Here is an 18966-nt window from a genome sequence, read left to right on the forward strand (position 1 = left end):
AGGCGGCCGCCCACCACCTCCTTAACTTCGGTGATTGTGAAGTGGCCTCCCCCAGCAGAATGCCCAGGCCGGAGGACCGGCAGTCATTGCCTCCTGACCAGATGGATGGTCCATGGGCCCACCATCGTGACCACTGCCGGTAACTGCTGAAGTGCGGTAGTGGATTTTACGCTACGCACGTTAATAGATGCAATTTTTAAATCCATTTTAAAGTTAGTGGTAATAGTTCAGAACATTACATTTCAAATAAACCGTCCTTTAAATCGGAGACCTGCCCAGTGGCCTGTTCCTGCATACATAGATTAACACTATAAAAGTCTACTTCACCTGGGCTGGGATACGGGTCGTCCTCTGCCATGAGGGTGCTTCGACCAGGGGACTGGTGCAGTGTTGTCAGAAAATCCAATATGTCCTCTGCGCTGTCCTCGCCTGGTGTTGGTGGCTCCCCCTTTTCATCACTCACAACGATCTGGAGCTCGGTGCTTCAGATGCTGCGTCGCTCCCGGTATTCCGGAGGTGGGGTGTGCTGGGCACTTCACTGCTCCCATTGTCCCGGAGCTGGGCTGCGCTGGTCGCTTCTTCGCTCCCGGTATTCCAGAGCTCGTGTGCGTTGGGCCCTTCACTGCTCCCGGTTTCCCGGAGCGTGGCTGCGCTGGTCGCTTCACTGCTCCCAGTCGCCTGGGGCTGTGGATTGGCGTTTTGCCTCTTGTTCTGGTGGCGGTAGTGAGGGGTTTTGTCTCGTCTTTCGCCATCAGACGAGCTGCTGTCGCTGCTGTCTGTCATGGACGTTAGCCACCTCTTCCCTTTCGTTTCAGCAGGGGCCCTTGCTTGCCACTTTTCCTTACGGTTGCGGGCCGTTTTCTTGACAGTCTCCCATCCCGCTCCATCATCTGCTGCCTCCTCGTTCATGAACTCGGTGTGCTGGGGGAGAGCTTCACTACTGGGTGCTGGTGTCTCGCAGCTCGCTGTAGCAGGCTTCTCTTCCTCCCTGACTTGTTCAGTGTCCATGAGGGTGGTTTCTTCCTTGCACAGTGTGTTGGTCGGGGGAAGGGTGTCGATCTCCTCTGGAGCGTTGTGTTCCTCAGCTTCCTCCTCCTCTCGTGCAATGTTCTTTGCCGCCTGCGCATAGCTGAAGTTACGTTTGGGGCAGTTCTTGTAAAGATGCCCAGCTTGACCACAAAGGTTGCAGCACTTGGTCTCTTTACAGTCTTTTGTCTGGTGGCCTTCGTTCTTGCAGTTGCGGCAGATGACTGTTTTGCAGCTTGCTGCCACATGGCCTGCCTTCCCACAGATCCGGCACACATTGGGTTGGCCAGCGTACACCATGTAGCCCCGACTTCCTCCGATGGCGAAGCTGGAGGGGGGGTGCAGGATGGTTCCGCTGGCGTCCACTTTCATGGTGACCTGGATCTAGCGCTTGCTGGTCCAAATCCCGTGGAAGTCTTTCAGGTCAATGCTGTTTCCTGCCCCATCGACATACCTGCGAGGGACATCAATGACTGGGATATGGGGGTTGTACATGTGCACTGTGTTTCCTCTGCGATGGGAGGGTGAACAGTGGTTCCCAAGTCAGCATTGACCGCAGTGGTTCACTCACCTCCTTCAATCCCTTCAGGAACTTCAGGCATAGGGTGACATTTCTCAAGGTTACATCAAAGTAACCTCTCTTCGGGATGTCCTGCAAGGCGAAGACATCGGCGCCTTTCATGCCACAGGTTTCAAGCAGGATTTTCTTCACGAAGAGGTCCCGGTTGATCATCGTCTGTCCTTCCATTTTCTTTACAGTCACTCGGATGGTGTTTCGGACGACCTCGTTCGCCGCTCGGTTGGCCGCCATCCGGGTTGCAGATTCCTCCTTTCGGCTTGTGTTTTGGCCGAAGCCTTCAATCTTTTGTGGTGCCAGTCCGGCACCTGCCCAATGGTCGGTCGACATGCAGATTTCTTCTTCTCTCCAATTGGTGCTTGGCCTGAGCCAAAAGGCCAGACCCAGCCAAACTGGAAAGACGAGTTTCTGCAATTAGTCAATTAACATATGAATGCCCAATCAGCACTTGATCTTAGCCAAAAGGCCGAGAATCTGCTTGTATACATAGAGCACCATGTACTCAATCACCGTGCCGTGTGGTGAAGGCACTTCCCCGTACTGATAGAGAGGGAGTTCCAGGATTTTGACCCAGCGACGATGAAGGAATGGCGATATACTTCCAAGTCGGGATGGTGTGTGACTTGGAGGGGAACTTGCAGTTGAAGGTGTTCCTAGGGGCTAAATTAAAAAGCAGAACCACAAAGGTTATAATCTCTGGATTACTACCTGACCAAAAAGCTAATTTGCATAGGGTAAATAAGATCAGAGAGATGAATGCGAGGGAGATGAATATTGTGGGAGAAATGGGTTTCGATTCATGGGGCACTGGTACCAGAACTGGGATAAGATGGAGCTGTTCCGTTGAGATGGGCTTCACTTGAACCAGGCTAGGACCAGTGTCCTGGCTAATCAAATAACTAGGGCTGCAGATAGGACTTTAAACTAAATAGTGGTGGGGGGAAGGGATGAGTGAGCGGGAATTTAAAAAGACAAAGAGAAAGGAGAAGGCAATAGTGCAGGGTAACGATAGAGGTAATGATAACCAGAGTGTGACGGGAAGGGACAGAGCGTATACACATAAGAGTGCATCAGAAAGTGGGGTCAGAGTAGGGAAAAAAGATAAACAGATAAATTTAAAAGCTCTTTATCTGAATGCATGCAGCATTCATAACAAGATAGATGAGTGATGGTGCAAATAGTAATAAATGGGTATGATCTGATATCCATTACAGAGAAGTGGTTGCAAAGTGACCAAGGCTGGGAACTGAATATCCAGGGGTATTTGCTATTTTGGAAGGATAGGCAGAAAGGAAAATGAGGTGGGGTATCTCTGTTAATAAAGGATGAGATCAGTGCAGTAGTGAGAAATGATATTGGCTCAGAAGATCAAGATGTAGAATCAGTTTGGGTGGAGATAAGAAATAATAAGCGAAAGAAGTCACTGGTGGGAGTAATCTGTAGGCCTCCAAACAGTAGCTACAATGTAGGACAGGGTATAAATCAAGAAATAATGGAGACAATAATCATGGGTGATTTTAATCTTCATATTGATTGGACAAATCGAATTGACAAAGGTAGCCTTGAGGAAGAGTTCAAAGAGTGTATGCGGGATGGTTTTTTGGAACAATATGTTGTGGAACCAACCAAGGAGCAGACTATTTTAGATCTGGTAATCTGTAACGAGACTGGATTAATGAATAATCTCATAGAAAAGGATCCTCTTAGGAAGAGTGATCATAGCATGGTAGAATTTCAAATTCAATTTGAGGGTGAGAAAGCTAGGGGTTAGAATTTCCTATGGCTTACTGCCTGGTTTCTGGGCGGTATTGGCCATTGTGGGCAGTAATCAGGAGAGCAAAAATTTCCTTACTTGAGTTACGCTGGCAGTTCGAGATACCGCTGGGGAGCGGACCGGCAACATGCACCATCCTGAGATCGCCCTGGTGCGATATTTTGCTGAGCGGTGACCCGTAGGTAAGTTTTAAAAAAAACCCCACGAGGACCAGCGGAGCTGGGCAGTAGGTGAGTAGCTCTGCAAGGAAAAGGTTAGTAATTGGTTTTTTACTAATTATTTTAAAATTGCATTGTGGTGATTTAGGGCTAGACTTTCCATCAGTTTCACTTCGCTACTGCCCACTTAACGCCCATTTTAATGCAGAGATGAAGTATAATGCCCATTTATCATCCATTCCCCCCCAAAATTGAAACTAACGTCAGTGTTAGTTTCGGCATCAAGTTAATGCCGAGAATTAATTAAACCGCCCGCCCATATTATGTTGCTGTAAAGGCTCAGAATACAGTTTTTAAATGAAACTAACACCCAGAAACCGCCCATAATATTGCCGAGTGTTACTTTCGGCATATCGCCGAAAACATCGCTCGCCCAAAAAACGCTGAAAAAAAGCTGCACTCACCTGACCTTAACCCAGTGGTATGGAAGCTATTTTGTAAATCGGAGGACTTTTCATATAAAAGGCTGCTTCAAGTGCCGGGGAGTTTTGATTTAATCTGTGAGTTCTTTTAAGGTGATTTTAAAATCTGAAGAAACATCTTACCATATTGTGGACGAATTGAATCTATTTTATGAGTTTTAGTAGGAAAATTTATTGTTTGTGAAGAATAGATATAATAGTAATTGTAATGGGGCCTGTAATTTCTCAGCCTATGTTGATGACTACTCACATGTTGCAGACTAGAGATGGGAGACGGTATATTGAAGAGCATTATGTGTCCAATCAAAGAGGTGGCAGACTGAGGAGGAGGAGAATTACATCCGACGAACTTACAGGGAGAAGCGGTCTTACCAGAACTTGTCCAAGAACACATGCCTTAGGAGACTGTGCTTCCGAAAGGAGGTCATCAGTGAGATATGCCAGCTCATTAGGGGAGGTCTGCAGCCTAACAGCACTATCAGGACCGCACTGTCCATTGAGGGCAAGATAACTGCGGCAGTTTCCTTCTATGCATCGGGCTCCTTTCAGGCCTCAGCTGGCGACATTTGCGCTATCTCTCAGCATACCACATATTGCTGCATTCGACAGGTGACTGAGCCCTTTACCCATGGAGGATGGACTTTATAAGCTTCCCTATGACCAGGGAGGCTCTCGGTGAGAGAGCTCTAGGATTCTCGAGAATAGCAAACTTTTCCAAGGTCCAGGGAGCAATAGACTGTACGCGCATTGCCATGCAAGCACCTTTTCAGGATGCAGAGGTTTTTCGGAACCGAAAGGGATTTCACTTCCTGACTGTGCAGCTTGTTGTCGACCACAAGCAAATAATCATGGCAGTAAATGCAAAATTTCCAGGCAGCATCCATGATGCGCACATCTTACAAATTTACAGCATGGAAGGAGGCCATTTCGGCCCATCGTGTCCACGCCGGCCGACCAAGAGCCACCCAGCCTAATCCCACTTTCCAGCTCTCGGTCCGTAGCCCTGTAGGTTATGGCACTTCAGGTGCACATCCAAATACTTTTTAAATGCTATGAGGGTTTCTGCCTCTACCACCCTTTCAGGCAGTGAGTTCCAGGCCCCCACCACCCTCTGGGTGAAGAAATTTCCCCTCAAATCCCCTCTAAACCTCCCTCAATTACTTTAAATCGATGCCCCCTGGTTGTTGACCCCTCTGCCAAGGGAAACAGGTCCTTCCTATCCACTCTATCCAGGGCCCTCATCATTTTACACACCTCAATAAGGAAAAATAAGTTCTTTGTATAGGATACAAAACAGCAGGGACTGGGCAGGTGTCATGTAGAACAAGCTACGACTAAGCCAGCAACTAACTCTGCCGGCATGACAAACACATACAACACCGTGCTTGGGAGCGGTCTGGACATGGAATGTTTGTGCACAGGGACTGGTTGAGGAAGTGAGCATTCTGCCCTTGAAGCTGGCAGGGAGATGGGTGGGGGGAAGGAGAGAGGGAGAGAGGGGGTGAGAGGGAGAGAGGGAGAGGGGGGGGGGTGAGAGAGGGGGGGGGCAAGAGAGAGAGAGAGGGGGTGGCAAGAGAGAGAGAGAGAGGGGCGAGAGAGAGAGAGAGAGGGGGGGCGAGAGAGAGAGAGAGAGAGAGGGGGGCGAGAGAGAGAGAGAGGGGGGGACGAGAGAGAGAGAGGGGGACGAGAGAGAGAGAGAGAGAGAGGGGGACGAGAGAGAGAGAGAGAGGGTGGGCGAGAGAGAGAGGGGGGGATGAGAGGGGGGGGTGAGAGAGAGGGGGGGGTGAGAGAGAGAGAGAGAGAGAGAGAGAGGGGGCGAGAGAGAGAGAGAGAGAGAGAGAGGGGGGGCGAGAGAGAGAGGGGGGACGAGAGAGAGAGAGGGGGACGAGAGAGAGAGAGAGAGGGGGACGAGAGAGAGAGAGAGAGGGGGGCGAGAGAGAGAGAGAGAGGGGGGCGAGAGAGAGAGAGAGAGAGAGAGAGGGGGGCGAGAGAGAGAGAGAGAGGGGGGGGCAAGAGAGAGAGAGAGGGGGACGAGAGAGAGAGAGGGTGGGCGAGAGAGAGGGGGGATGAGAGAGAGGGGGAGGGCGACCGAGAGCACTGTATCTGACCTGTTTAAGAGTCAACCACAAGGTCAATGCTGGATGCTTGGTGACAAAGGATATGGCCTCGCCACCTGGCTAATGACCCCCCCTGCGTAAGACCCAGACAGCCGAGAAGCGATACACGAAAACCACATAGCCACACGCAATATCGTCAAAAAGACAATTAGAATGCTTAAGTAGTGTTTTAGATGCCTGGACCACTCGGGAGGCGAGTTACAATACCCTGATCAGGTAGCTCAATTCATGGTGGTGTGCTGCATACTGCATAACTTAGCTATCAGGAGGGGACAAGAATTGCCAGAAGGGACTGCCGGTCCACCTCAGGAGAGAGGAGAAGAGGAAGAAGATGAGATGGACGCTGACCTCTGGGCAGACAATCAGGCTGACGTTGAAGGCATGCTCCCTACTTCCCTCTAGACCGCAGAAAAGGGCCCGTGGTGGCTACACAGCTGCAAGACTGTTGCATCAGCAGCTCATAAATGAGCACTTTGCTTGAAATAACGTTGGTGGTAGTTACACAGCAGCAAGACTGTTGTGTCTGCAGCTCATACATCAATGCTTTGTGTTATCTTGGTGACAGTCACAGTTAAAGTTGATTTACGTTATGTTTAATGATCCCCTTTCATGGTATGGACTCACCAGTGTTTAACGTTACAGCTATGTGAGAAGATGTACAACAATGTCATGTTAAATAATTTGTTTTTAATTTTAACAAGAAATGTTTTCTTAATTCAAAAACATAACACAACACACCAGTACCCTCCTTCCCCCACCCCAAATTTTTAACACTTTAACAATAACGATAACAACAAATACAACAAGGATTATAAAAAGCACCCCCCCCCCTCCCCCAAACCATCCCAACAATGAAAAACTTGAAACTTGAAAATAACAACAAACAATTTAAACAACTAACCTAATGAACCACCCACCCAACAGGCAAACATTTTTTTAAAGCAAACGTGCAACAACTCCCTCCCTCCCTCCTTCCCTCCATCTCTACCTGCGGCCATGCCCCTCCTTTCCTTTGCCCCCCCCACCCCCCCACCCCCGGGTCTTTACCCCATCTCTTCTCCTTTCCCTATCAACTCCAAACCGCTTTGCCACAGTGCTCCTCAAGCGCCGCTTCGTTGGCGGGGATGATGGCAGATCCGTTATTTGGGCTGATGCTGGAGAAGTTTCCGAGGAAACGTGGAAAGAACACTGGAAGGTACTGCTGCTGCTGCTGCAGGCTCCTCCTCCACCTCTTCACTGTCCTCAGTGGAGAGGAGGACCTGCAGCAGGACGGGCGAGATACGGGGTTCCTTGCCCCCAGAAACAAGTACCACTGCTGCCGGATCAGACATCACATTTAATGAACATCATGATCGTATAAAATCTGCATTACAATGATTTTCATGATCCCATCATTAATTACATAACATTACATAACATTGCATCAATAAAATACATCATATCATCAATCATCAATCATATATTATATGGATATGAGTGGGTGTGGTAGATTACTTTACATCACCCAATGGTTTATACTTTACTCACGTGGCATGAGGACAGGTTCCGATGCTGCACGGGTGGCTGACTGGTTGTGGACACCACCAGTGCCAGCACCTGTTCCTCGCTATCAGTACGGTCGCAAAGGACCGCTGGACCGCCACCCGTGCGCCGCTGCTTGGCTCAATTCTTCGAAAATTTCTTCTGCAAAAGGTGACAACAGCATGGCATGGCGTAAGATCATTGCCAGGTACTGTTACAGATACTGATACAACACATAGCACATTACTGACAGATATCATGTTATGATTATTATTAATATATTATTATTACTATTATTATTACGCTGCACAATACACATGGTAGTCCATCACAAACGTAGATTTGGATTAAATGATTATGGTCTAACTGCAATACATCAGATCTGAATTTAAATCCATCATTGCCTCATTACACTTACAATTACAATTATATAATATATATAAATAAATGTAATACTTACTCTTCTGGAACCAACAAGGTCGTGAGGTTTGCGGCACTGGTTGGCCTCACGGACCTCGTGTGTCGCCGACAGTCCAAATTCTCTGATATACTTTTGGGGTTGGTTTGCCACGACCACCCCGGGTCAATTGGGCCCAACGAGTTTCCACCTCTTGGAGGAGGGCAGCATTGGCCTAATCCGAAAACCGCTTGGCGCGCTTGCTCCCACCCATCTCCTCTCCCACCTCATTACCTTCACCCACCTCCTCCACAGCATCAACCAGCACCTCCTCCATGTTCTCCATTGTTCACTCACTAACTTTAGCTATTTTTTCACAATCCAATACACCACCACTACAATCACCACGACTTTTCCTCTATCTCTCTCTCTCCTCTCTTTATCTCTGTTCTGCGCATGTGCAGATGATCCCTGACCTCCTGAAATGCAGGAAAAGACTGTTGCTATGGTCGCCAGCCTTTTACGACAGGAAATAAAACTGAAAAAAACGCTAACGCCTATTTCACATCGCTCCCACTCACGCCCAAATTATAAAGTGGAAACTGGCGGGTTTGAAAATGGGCGATATTCCGGCAATCACAAAAACCAATATAAACGCTAACGCTGGAAATATCGCCCACTTTTGGGCAATCTGGACACTAATGGAAAGTCTAGCCATTGGTTTTAAAGTGTCTTGGAATTTTTTTTGATTTTTTTAGTTGATGTTTTTTGAAAAATTATTTTTATTGTTTTTCTGGTGTTAGGCTCAACCCACAGCCTCGGGGTAAATTTTTATTGCTGCTTTTTATTTTTCGCCCACTTTGTTTATGAACCACCCAATCGACCCTAAATTGCACTTTTTCACCCGGAATGGAGGTGCAAGGCCCATGTATTTCGCTCGGCGGATTTTTTTATTTTTTGGGGAGAAGTTTTTGCCGGCGATAATCTTCCCAGTCTTAGCAGTCTTTTGAGCAGTGATCGGGCACTGGCGGGCTGATAGGAAATTCTAGCCCTGGGTCTCAAACTAGTTTCCTGAACTTAAATAAAAGCAATTACAAAAGTATGAAGGCGGAGTTGGCTAAAGTGGAGTGGGAAAATAGATTAAAGAGTAAGATGGTAGATAAGCAATGGCAAACATTTAAGGAGATATTTCATAACTCTCAGCAAGGATATATTCCAGTTAGAAAGGATGAACCATCCTTGGTTAACTAAGGAAGTAAAGGATGGTATCAAATTGAAAACAAAGGCATACAAGGTTGCAAAGAATAGTCGAAGGCCAGAGGATTAGTACATTTTTAGAAACCAGCAAAGGACGACTAAAAAAAATAATAGAGAGAAGATAGTTTATGAGAATAAACTAGCAAGAAATATAAAAACAGACAATAAGAGCTTCTACAGGTATATAAAAAGGAAGAGAGTAGCTAAAGTAAATGTTGGTCCCTTAGAGGATGGGACTGGGGAATTAATAATGGGAAACAGGGAAATGGCAGAGACTTTGAACAAATATTTTGAATCAGTCTTCACAGTAGAAGACACTAAAAGCGTCCCAATAATGGATAATCAAGGAGCTATTGGGAGGGGGGAACTTATAACAATCACTATCACTAGAGAAAAAGTACCTGGCAAACTAATGGGACTAAAGTGGGACAAGTCCCCTGGACGTGATGGCCTGCATCCTTGGGTCTTAAAAGAAGTGGCTACAGAGATAGTGGATGCATTGGTTGTAATATACCAAAATTCCCTGGATTCTGGAGAGGTCCCAGTGGATTGGAAAACTGCAAATGTAACACCCCTATTTAAAAAAGGAGGCAGACAGAAAGCAGGAAACTATAGACCAGTTCGCCTAACATCTGTTGTTGGGAGAATGTTGGAGTCCATTATTAAGGAAGCAGTAGCAGGGCATTTGGAAAAGCATAATTCAATCAAGCAGAGTCAGCATGGTTATATGAAAGGGAAATCATGTTTGACACATTTTCTGGAGTTCTTGGAGGATGTAACAAGCAGGGTGAATAAAGGGGAAGCAGTAGATGTTGTGTATTTGGATTTCCAGAAGGCATTCGATAAGGTGCCACATAAAAGGTTACTGCACAAGATAAGGGGGCCGAAATTCAGGGTCTGGAAAAGGCTCACTACTGCTGTTTTGCGGCGGCGATGCGGCTGAATCGAGTGGCCGCCACGATCCAAATTCACTTTGGGGATTTTTCGGGCAGTGCCCACTTCTGCCCCGTTGCTACCGACCACCCCAAATGTGCCATCAAAGCGCGCACCGCTGCTGTCCCGCACCTCTATCCCACTCCGTGCGGAATTTACCTCCGAAAATCGTTGATCGCCACACGGAGCCCCCCTGCATCTGGTTTCTTGTCTGTGAGCATGGCAGTGCGGCGGCCCTTCAAGGGAAGGGCGCACTGCTGCGGCCGCCATGTTTTTTTTTTGCCGGCCGACTTCCCGACCGGCCAGACAATTATGGTCCGGGTTTGGCTGGGCCGCCAATAGGCAGCCTGGCACCCCCTCTTGGATGCCAGGCTGTTGGCCCGGCTGAAACCCTCCCTGGTGGCACAGTGCCTGAATCTAAAAAACTGCTGCTGCTCTCCCTTTTAAATGAGCGGAAAGACATGGGTGACGCACCGCTCCGCCGCTGACTGACAGCTGCGGAGATTCTGTCCCACCCCCACTTCTGCCCCTCACCAGCACTTACCGCTGCACTTCTGCCCTCATTATGACTGGCTTCCGGACCGATGCGAAAAAAATTTCGAAGAGGAGAAAATCGATCGGAAGCCCGCTTCATCGCACCCGACGGTAAAAACATTTTTAAAAAAGATAGATGCGCCAACTTTGTGGTGGGCCTGAATTTCGTCCCCAAGTGCTCACGGGGTTGAGGGTAATATATTAGCATGGATAGAACATTGGCTACTAACAGAAAAAAAGAGAATCGGGATAAATGGGTCATTTTCAGATTGGCAAACTGTAACTCGTGGCGTGCCACAGGGATCGGTGCTGGGGCCTCAACTATTTACATTCTATATTAATGACTTGGATGAAGAGACTGAGTGTAATGTAGCCAAATTTGATACAAAAATAGGTGGAAAAGCAATTTGTGAGGAGGACGCAAATAATCTGCAAAGGGATTTGGATAGGTTCAGTGAGTGGGCAGAAATTTAGCAGATGGATTATAATGTGTGAAACTGTGAGGCTATCCACTTCGGTGAATTATCTACCCCATAGAGTTGTGGAGGCTGGGGCTTTGAATATATTTAAGGTGGTGATAGACAGATTTCTGAACGATCAGGGTGTCAAGGGTTATGGGGAGCGGGTAGGGAAGTGCAATTAAGGCCAAGATCAGATCAGCTCAGCCATGGTCTTATTGAATGGCAGAGCAGGCTCGAGGGGCCAAATGGCCTACTCCTGCTCCTATTTCTTATTATGTATGTTACACATGACCCTCCTCCCCGTGACTGAGAACACACCTGGACCCCCACTCCCTGTGACTGAGATCACATCTGCTCCCTCCCCACCCCAAGTAGGTGAGGTCACATCTGACCCTGCCCCCCCCCAGTGATTAAAATCATACCTGATCTGCTACACTGCCCCCCCCCCCCCGCCCCCGTGACTGAGGTCACACCTGAACCCTCCCACTGTGATTGAGTTCACACCTGACCCATCCCCCAGTGACTGAGGTCACACACTCTCCACCCCCAGTGATTGAGGTCACACTAGACCCCTCCCCCCAATGATTGAGGTCACACTTGACTCCACCCCTAGTAACTGAGGTCACACCTGACCTCTCCCCCGTGACTGAGGTCACACCTTCCCTCCACCCCCAGTGACTGAGGTCACACCTTCCCTCCACCCCCAATGATTGAGTTCGCACCTGACCCTCTCCACCAGTGACTGATAACACACATGGACTGCACCCCCCCCGTGACTGAGGTCACATCTGACCCCACCCCCCCCCCCCCCCGTGACTGAGGTCACATTTGATCCCACCCCCAGTGACTGAGGTCACACCTGTTGCCCCAGTGACCCCTGACGTCACACCTCACCCCTCCCCCCAACGACTGAGGTCACACCTGTCCTCCGCACAGTGTCTAGGATTAGCCCATCCTCCCTTTCCCCGGTGACTGTGAGCGTGCCCTCCCTCACAGCCTCTCCCTCACCTGCTCTGGTTGCCGTACTACCAGGCACTTCCGGCGCCGACAATCCAGCAGCACGAGCCCAGCCGGAAACTCAGAAACAACAACCGGCACATGCGCAGAAAGATCGCCCAGTCACGCATGCGCAGTGAGTCACTCTGGCCATTGTACAAGTTGTTGTTTAATTTAGCTTTGGAGCGACAAACTGACAGCTCGGGGGGTACATTCACTGCCCAGGGGTACAGTTCGGGAATGACTCTTCTGGGGACATTGTTTACCTGGGGACACAGTACCTCATCTGGGGACTGTCCCAGGAAAACCGGGATGTATGGTCACCCTAACATGGACGTGACTCATAAACACAATGCAAAGTGATTATATTTGCTTATGTACTAAACTAAGTGAGGCAGTGGAATTGGAGGAAGCAGCTCAGAAAATACAGGGTGAATTTAGAAGGTTAACGTGTGGGATGAATGTAATTTAATGCAAACAGGTTCAAAGTATTCTGTTGTGTATGCAATAACTCAATAGACTGAATACTGTAAACTCTGAACAGGTACAAACCTGGCTCTACTTTATTAGGCCCAAAGTGATTACATTACAAGATGGCTGGCCTTTTATACCTGGGCCGCACACACGTGTGTACAGCCCAATGACCTCCGACAGTGGCGCCACCTGGTGGCTAGTAAACCCAAGCATACATACATGACAATATCCCCCTTTAAGATATTAGTAACGATCTTTTTCCAAATTGAGATGGTCTGGGGCTTTTCCGCTCCCAAGTTAAACGTCTCAGTTCAACTTCAGCCTTGGGCGAGCGTTCTGAGTCTGTTATGACTGGGGGCTGGGTAGCCGATCTGATGGGAGTGGCAATGACCATGTCAGGGATTGAAAGTCCAGATTCATTGACCATGTCCGTGATTGCAAGTTCAGATTCATTGATGACAGCGGTGTCCTCTGATGACTGAGGGTTGGTTGGTTGGTCACTGATTGTTCCGGTTCATCCGTGTGCTGCATGCCGACATGTTTCCTGCATGTCTGCTCTTGCTTGAGTTTAACGATAAACATTGTGTTACCCTCCTTGGTTGTAATAGTACCGGCGATCCATTTGGGACCTTGACCATAATTCAGTACATACACAGGATCATTGATAGAAATGTCGCGCGATCATGATACCCTTGCTGACTTTGACTTCTGTATTCGACACGATTATTCAAGTCAGGGTGGACAAGGGAGAGCCTGGTCTTGAGACCTCTCTTCATCAATAGTTCAGCAGGGGAGACCCCGGTAAGCGTATGGGGTCTTGTCCTGTAACTAAGCAATATGCATGACAAGCGAGTTTGCAGTGAACCTTGAGTTACACGTTTCATATTCTGCTTGATGGTTTGGACCGCACACTCTGCTTGTCCATTGGATGCGGGTTTGAATGGTGCTGACCTCACATGTTTGATACCATTGAGTTTCATGAACTCTTGAAACTCCATACTGGTGAAGCAAGATCCGTTGTCGCTTACAACGATTTCAGGCAGACCATGCGTAGCAAACGTGACACGAAGGCTCTCAATGGTAACTGTGGATGTGCTGGATGACATGATTGTACACTCTATCCACTTGGAATAAGCATCCACCACAACTAAGAACATCTTTCCCAGGAAGGGACCTGCAAAGTCGATGTGGATCCTGGACCATGGTTTAGTTGACCACGACCACAGACTCAGTGGCAATTCCGCTGGTGCTTTACTAAGCTGCATGCAAGTGTTGCACTGATGCACACATGATTCCAGATCAGAGTCAATTTCAGGCCACCATACATGAGACCTGGCAATGGCTTTCATCGTGACAATACCGGGATGCATGCTATGTAGATCATGTACAAATTTCTCTCTGTCTTTCTTGGGCATAACAACACGGTTACCCCACAGTATACAATGTGTTTGAATGGATAGTTCGTCTTTGCGACGGATGTAAGATTTGGTCACTTCACACATTTGCTTGGGTGTGGCAGACCAATCACCACTAAGGATACAACCGATAATATCGGGTCCTGGCTGATCCAAGTCTAAACTTGTTGGGCCGTGACAGGGGTTCCTTCACTTTCAAAAGCATCCATGACTACTGTAGGTTTGCCGGTTGTGGCGTTTCCACCTCCGGTGTGGGCAACGGCAAACGGCTCAATGCATTGAGCACAATTCTCAGTGCCAGGTCTATGGCGAATGACATAATCATAGGCAGATAATGTCAGCGCCCCCTCTCGATGCGGGATGATGCATTGATATCGATACCTTTGTTTTCCAAAAACAATGAAATGAGTGGCTTGTGATCTGTTTCCAGTTCAAACCAAAGATCAGACAGGTACTGATGCATCTTTTTAACCACATACACACAGGCTAGTGTTTCTTTCTCTACCATGCTGTAGGCTCTTTCTGCCTTTGACAAACTTTTTGAAGCATATGCAACAGGTTGTAATTTGCCCGACTCATTAGCTTGTTGGAGCACGCAGCCAACCCCATATGATGAAGCATCACAGGCCAATACTAGACGCTTACATGGATCATAATGTACCAGCAGCTTGTTAGAGCAAAGCAGATTAATAGCTTTCTCAAAAGCTCTATCTTGAGATGCACCCCAAACTCAGTTGTCTTTTCTTAGCAGCATGTGTAGTAACTCTAATAAAGTGCTCAATCTAGGTAAGAAATTACCGAAGTAGTTGAGTAGACCAAGGAACGAACACAACTCCGTCACATTCTGAGGCTTGGGTGCATTTTTGATGGCCTTGGTTTTGGAGTCCGTGGGCCTGATACTGTCAGCAGCAATTTTCCTCCCCAGGAATTCGACTTCCGGTGCGATGAAGACACACTTCGAGCGTTTCAGTCTGAGTCCCACTTTGTCCAGACGATGTAGAACCTCTTCCAGGTTGTTCAGATGTTCGGCAGAGTCACGACCTGTGACCAGTATGTCATACTTGGAACATGACGGTTCTGGGGACAGACTTCAGTAGACTTTCCATGTTCCTCTGAAATATGGCTGCAGCCGAGCGAATTCCAAAAGGATAAACGGTCTTTTATGAGTGTTGGTGCATGTAAATATCTTCGCCGTGTCAACCAGCTCCTGTGTCATGTAGGCCGACGTCAGATCCAGTTTTGTGAACGACTTCCCCCCGGCTAGCATTGCAAACAGGTCATCATCCTTCGGTAACGGGTATTTGTAATGTCCTTACACACTACTATAAATTCACATGAGGCACATTCTGCAGACAAGGTCACCCTGTGACCTGAACCTTTATTCACAGGACCAAGAAGTGATGACCCTACGTGGGACCTCCCTTTATATACCTGGATGACCAGGTGAGGAGTGTCTCCCACAAGTTCACCCCCTGTGGTCAAGGTATGCATTTCTTAGGTGTATACAGTATGCAGTGAAGTTATGAAGGTTACAGTTACATGAAGGTTATATACACGACATCACCTCCCCCCCACCCCCCCTCAACGTCTTATGGGGTCAAAGATTAAGTCTTTCAGGCGGTCGACGCTCTCTTGTGGAGCGCCGCAGTTGGGGCTCTGGTTGTTGAGCCTTGGCATGCGTCTCTGTCACCTGTGATGATTCCGGCTTGTCCGGGCTGGCCGCAGGGACTGTGCATGCTGCTGAATGTTCTTGTTGCTCGTTCACTGGCGGTGGTGTGGGTAACATCTCATAATCTTCCTCAGGTTCCTCAGTGTCCATGCTGAACCTTTTTTTTACTTGGTCCAAATGCTTGCGGCATATCTGTCCATTGTTAAGTCTGACCACTATGACCCTATTCCCCTCTTTGCCAATTACAGTACCCTCGAGCCACTTGGGCCCCAAAGCATGATTAACAACAAATACAGGGTCATCGATTTCTATACATCTCCCCTTTGAGTTACGGTCATGGCACTCATTTTGGGACTGGCGCTTGCCCTCAACAATGTTTGACAGGACAGGATGAATGAGGGACAGCTGAGTTTTAAGTGTACATTTCATGAGTAGTTCCGCGGGCGGGACTCCCGTGAGCGAATGTGGTCGGGACCTATAGGCCAGCAGGAGGCACGATAGGCGGCATTGAAGGGAGGGTCCTTGAATCTGGAGCATGCCCTGTTTTATGATTCAGACTGCACGTTCCGCCTGGCCATTGGAAGCCGGCTTGAACGGTGCCGTCCTGACAAGTTTGATGCCATTACCCGACATGAACTCCCGGAATTCATAGCTAGTGAAACACGGGCCATGTTGTTGCTAACCAGGATGTCCGGCAAGTCGTGGGTCGCAAAGACCGCATGCAGACTCTCCACAGTGGTGGATGTCATGCACAAATTCAATATGATGCACTCGATTCATTTCGAGTACGCATCAGCAACAATGAGGAACATTTTTCCCATGAATGGGCCCGCATAGTCTACGTGAATATGTGACCATGGCCTTGTGGGCCAGGGCCATGGGCTGAGTGGGGCCTCCCTGGGGGCATTGCCCAGTTGGGCACACGTCGTGCACCTGCGAACACAGTGTTCCAGGTCTGCATCAATTCCCAGCCACCATATATGTGACCGGGCAATGGCCTTCATTAGCACGATGCCTGGGTGCTCACTGTGGAGTTCCCTGATGAATGCTTCCCTTCCCTTCTGGGGCATGACTACCCGGCTGCCCCATAGTAGGCAGTCGGCTTGGATGGAGAGCTCATCTATCCATCTGTGAAACGGTCTGACCTCCTCGGGGCGCCCAATCCCCAGTCAGGACACATTTCTTAATCAAGGATTGGAGGGGATCTCTGTTGGTCCAGATTTTGATCTGGCTGGCTGTGATGGGGGAGCCTGCGCTGTCAAAGGCTTCAACGGCCATGACCATCTCAGCGTTTTGCTCCGCTGCCCCCTCAGTGATGGCCAGTGGAAGCCTGCTGAGTGCGTTAGCGCAATTTCTGGTGCCCGGCCGGTGTAGTGGTGTAATGGTGTAGTCATACGCAGCCAACGTGAGAGCCCATCGCTGTATGCGAGCTGACGCATTGGCATTGACAGCCTTGCTGTCTGACAACAGGGATGTTAACGGCTTGTGGTCCGTTTCTAACTCGAACCTTCTGCCAAAAAGGTACTGGTGCATCTTTTTCACCCCGTAGACACATGCGAGTGCTTCCTTTTCAACTATCCCATATCCCAGTTCTGCTTGGGAGAGCGACCTGGAGGCATAATCCACAGGTTGGAGTTGGCCCTCATCATTGCCCTGCTGCAACATGTACCCAACCCCATAGGATGATGCATCACATGTCAAAACCAATTTCTTGCAGGGGTTGTACAGGGTCAATAACTTATTCGAACAAAGCAGGTTCTGCGCCCGATTGAAAGCCCGTTCCTGACAGTCCCGCCAAAACCAATCGCAACCCTTACGCAGAAGCACGTGTAGCGGCTCCAACAACGTGCTTAAGTTCAACAGAAAGTTCCCGAATAGTTCAAGAGTCCCAGAAATGAACGCAACTCCGATGTGTTGCCGGGCCCGGGCGCACGACGGATCGCCTCCGTTTTGGATTTGGTAGGCCGGATCCCGTCTGCGGCAACCCTCCTGCCCAAAAACTCGACCTCTGGGGCCAAAAACACACACTTGGACTTCTTTACTCGCAGGCCTACCTGGTCCAGTCGGCGTAGCACCTCCTCCAGGTTGTGGAGGTGTTCCTCGGTGTCTCGACCCGTGATAAGGATGTCGTCCTGAAATATGATTGTTCCAGGGAGGATTTGAGCAGGCTTTCCATGTTCCTTTGAAAGATAGCGGCTGCTGATCGAATGCCAAACAGACACCTGTTGTAGACAAACAGACCTTTGTGCGTGGTGATGGTGGTCAGTCGCTTGGATTCTTCGGCCAGTTCCTGGGTCATGTAGGCTGAAGTGAGATCCAACTTGGTGAACAGCTTGCCACCTGCCAGTGTGGCAAAAAGATCCTCCGCTCTCGGAAGCGGGTATTGGTCTTGTAGTGACACTCGGTTGATAGTGGCCTTGTAGTCGCCACAGATCCTGACCGAGCCATCCGTTTTTAGAACAGGGACGATGGGGCTTGCCCAGTCGCTGAATTCAACGGGCGAAATTATGCCCTCTCTTAGCAACCTGTCCAACTCACTCTCACTTTTCTCCCGCATCACATAGGGCACAGCTCTGGTTTTGTGGTGCACTGGTCTGGCGTCCGGGGTGATGCGTATCACTACTTTGGTACCTTTGAAAGTCCAGACACCAGGTTGAAATAGTGACTCAAATTTCTGTAGGACCTGTGAGCATGAACTTCACTCCACAGATGAAATGGCATGCACATCCCCCCATTTCCAGTTCATCTCAGTTAGCCAGCTCCTCCCCAAAAGCGCGGGACCATTTCCCGGGACAATCCAGAGTGGCAGCCGGTTCTCTGATCCAATATGTGTGACCACCAACATTGCACTGCCTAGCACTGGGATGATCTCTTTGGTGTACGTCTGTAATTGCATGTCAATGCGTTCTAGTTTGGGTCTGCTAGCTCTGAGTGGCCATAGTTTCTCAAATTGTTGGACACTCATAAGTGACTGGCTGGCCCCTGTGTCCAGCTCCATGTGTACCGGGCTGCCGTTTAATAGGACTTTCATCATCATAGGTGGCGTTTTGGTATATGAGCTGTGGATGTTTTCCACATGAACCCCGCTGAACTTCAGCATCCATTGCTTTGTCCCAAACATCAACCTGTCTTGCAGACCCCTCTTCTGGTTCATCTGCCTCGTAAATTAGCCTTG

This window comes from Pristiophorus japonicus, chromosome 8 (assembly GCF_044704955.1).
Source record: "Pristiophorus japonicus isolate sPriJap1 chromosome 8, sPriJap1.hap1, whole genome shotgun sequence".
NCBI lineage: Eukaryota > Metazoa > Chordata > Chondrichthyes > Pristiophoridae > Pristiophorus > Pristiophorus japonicus.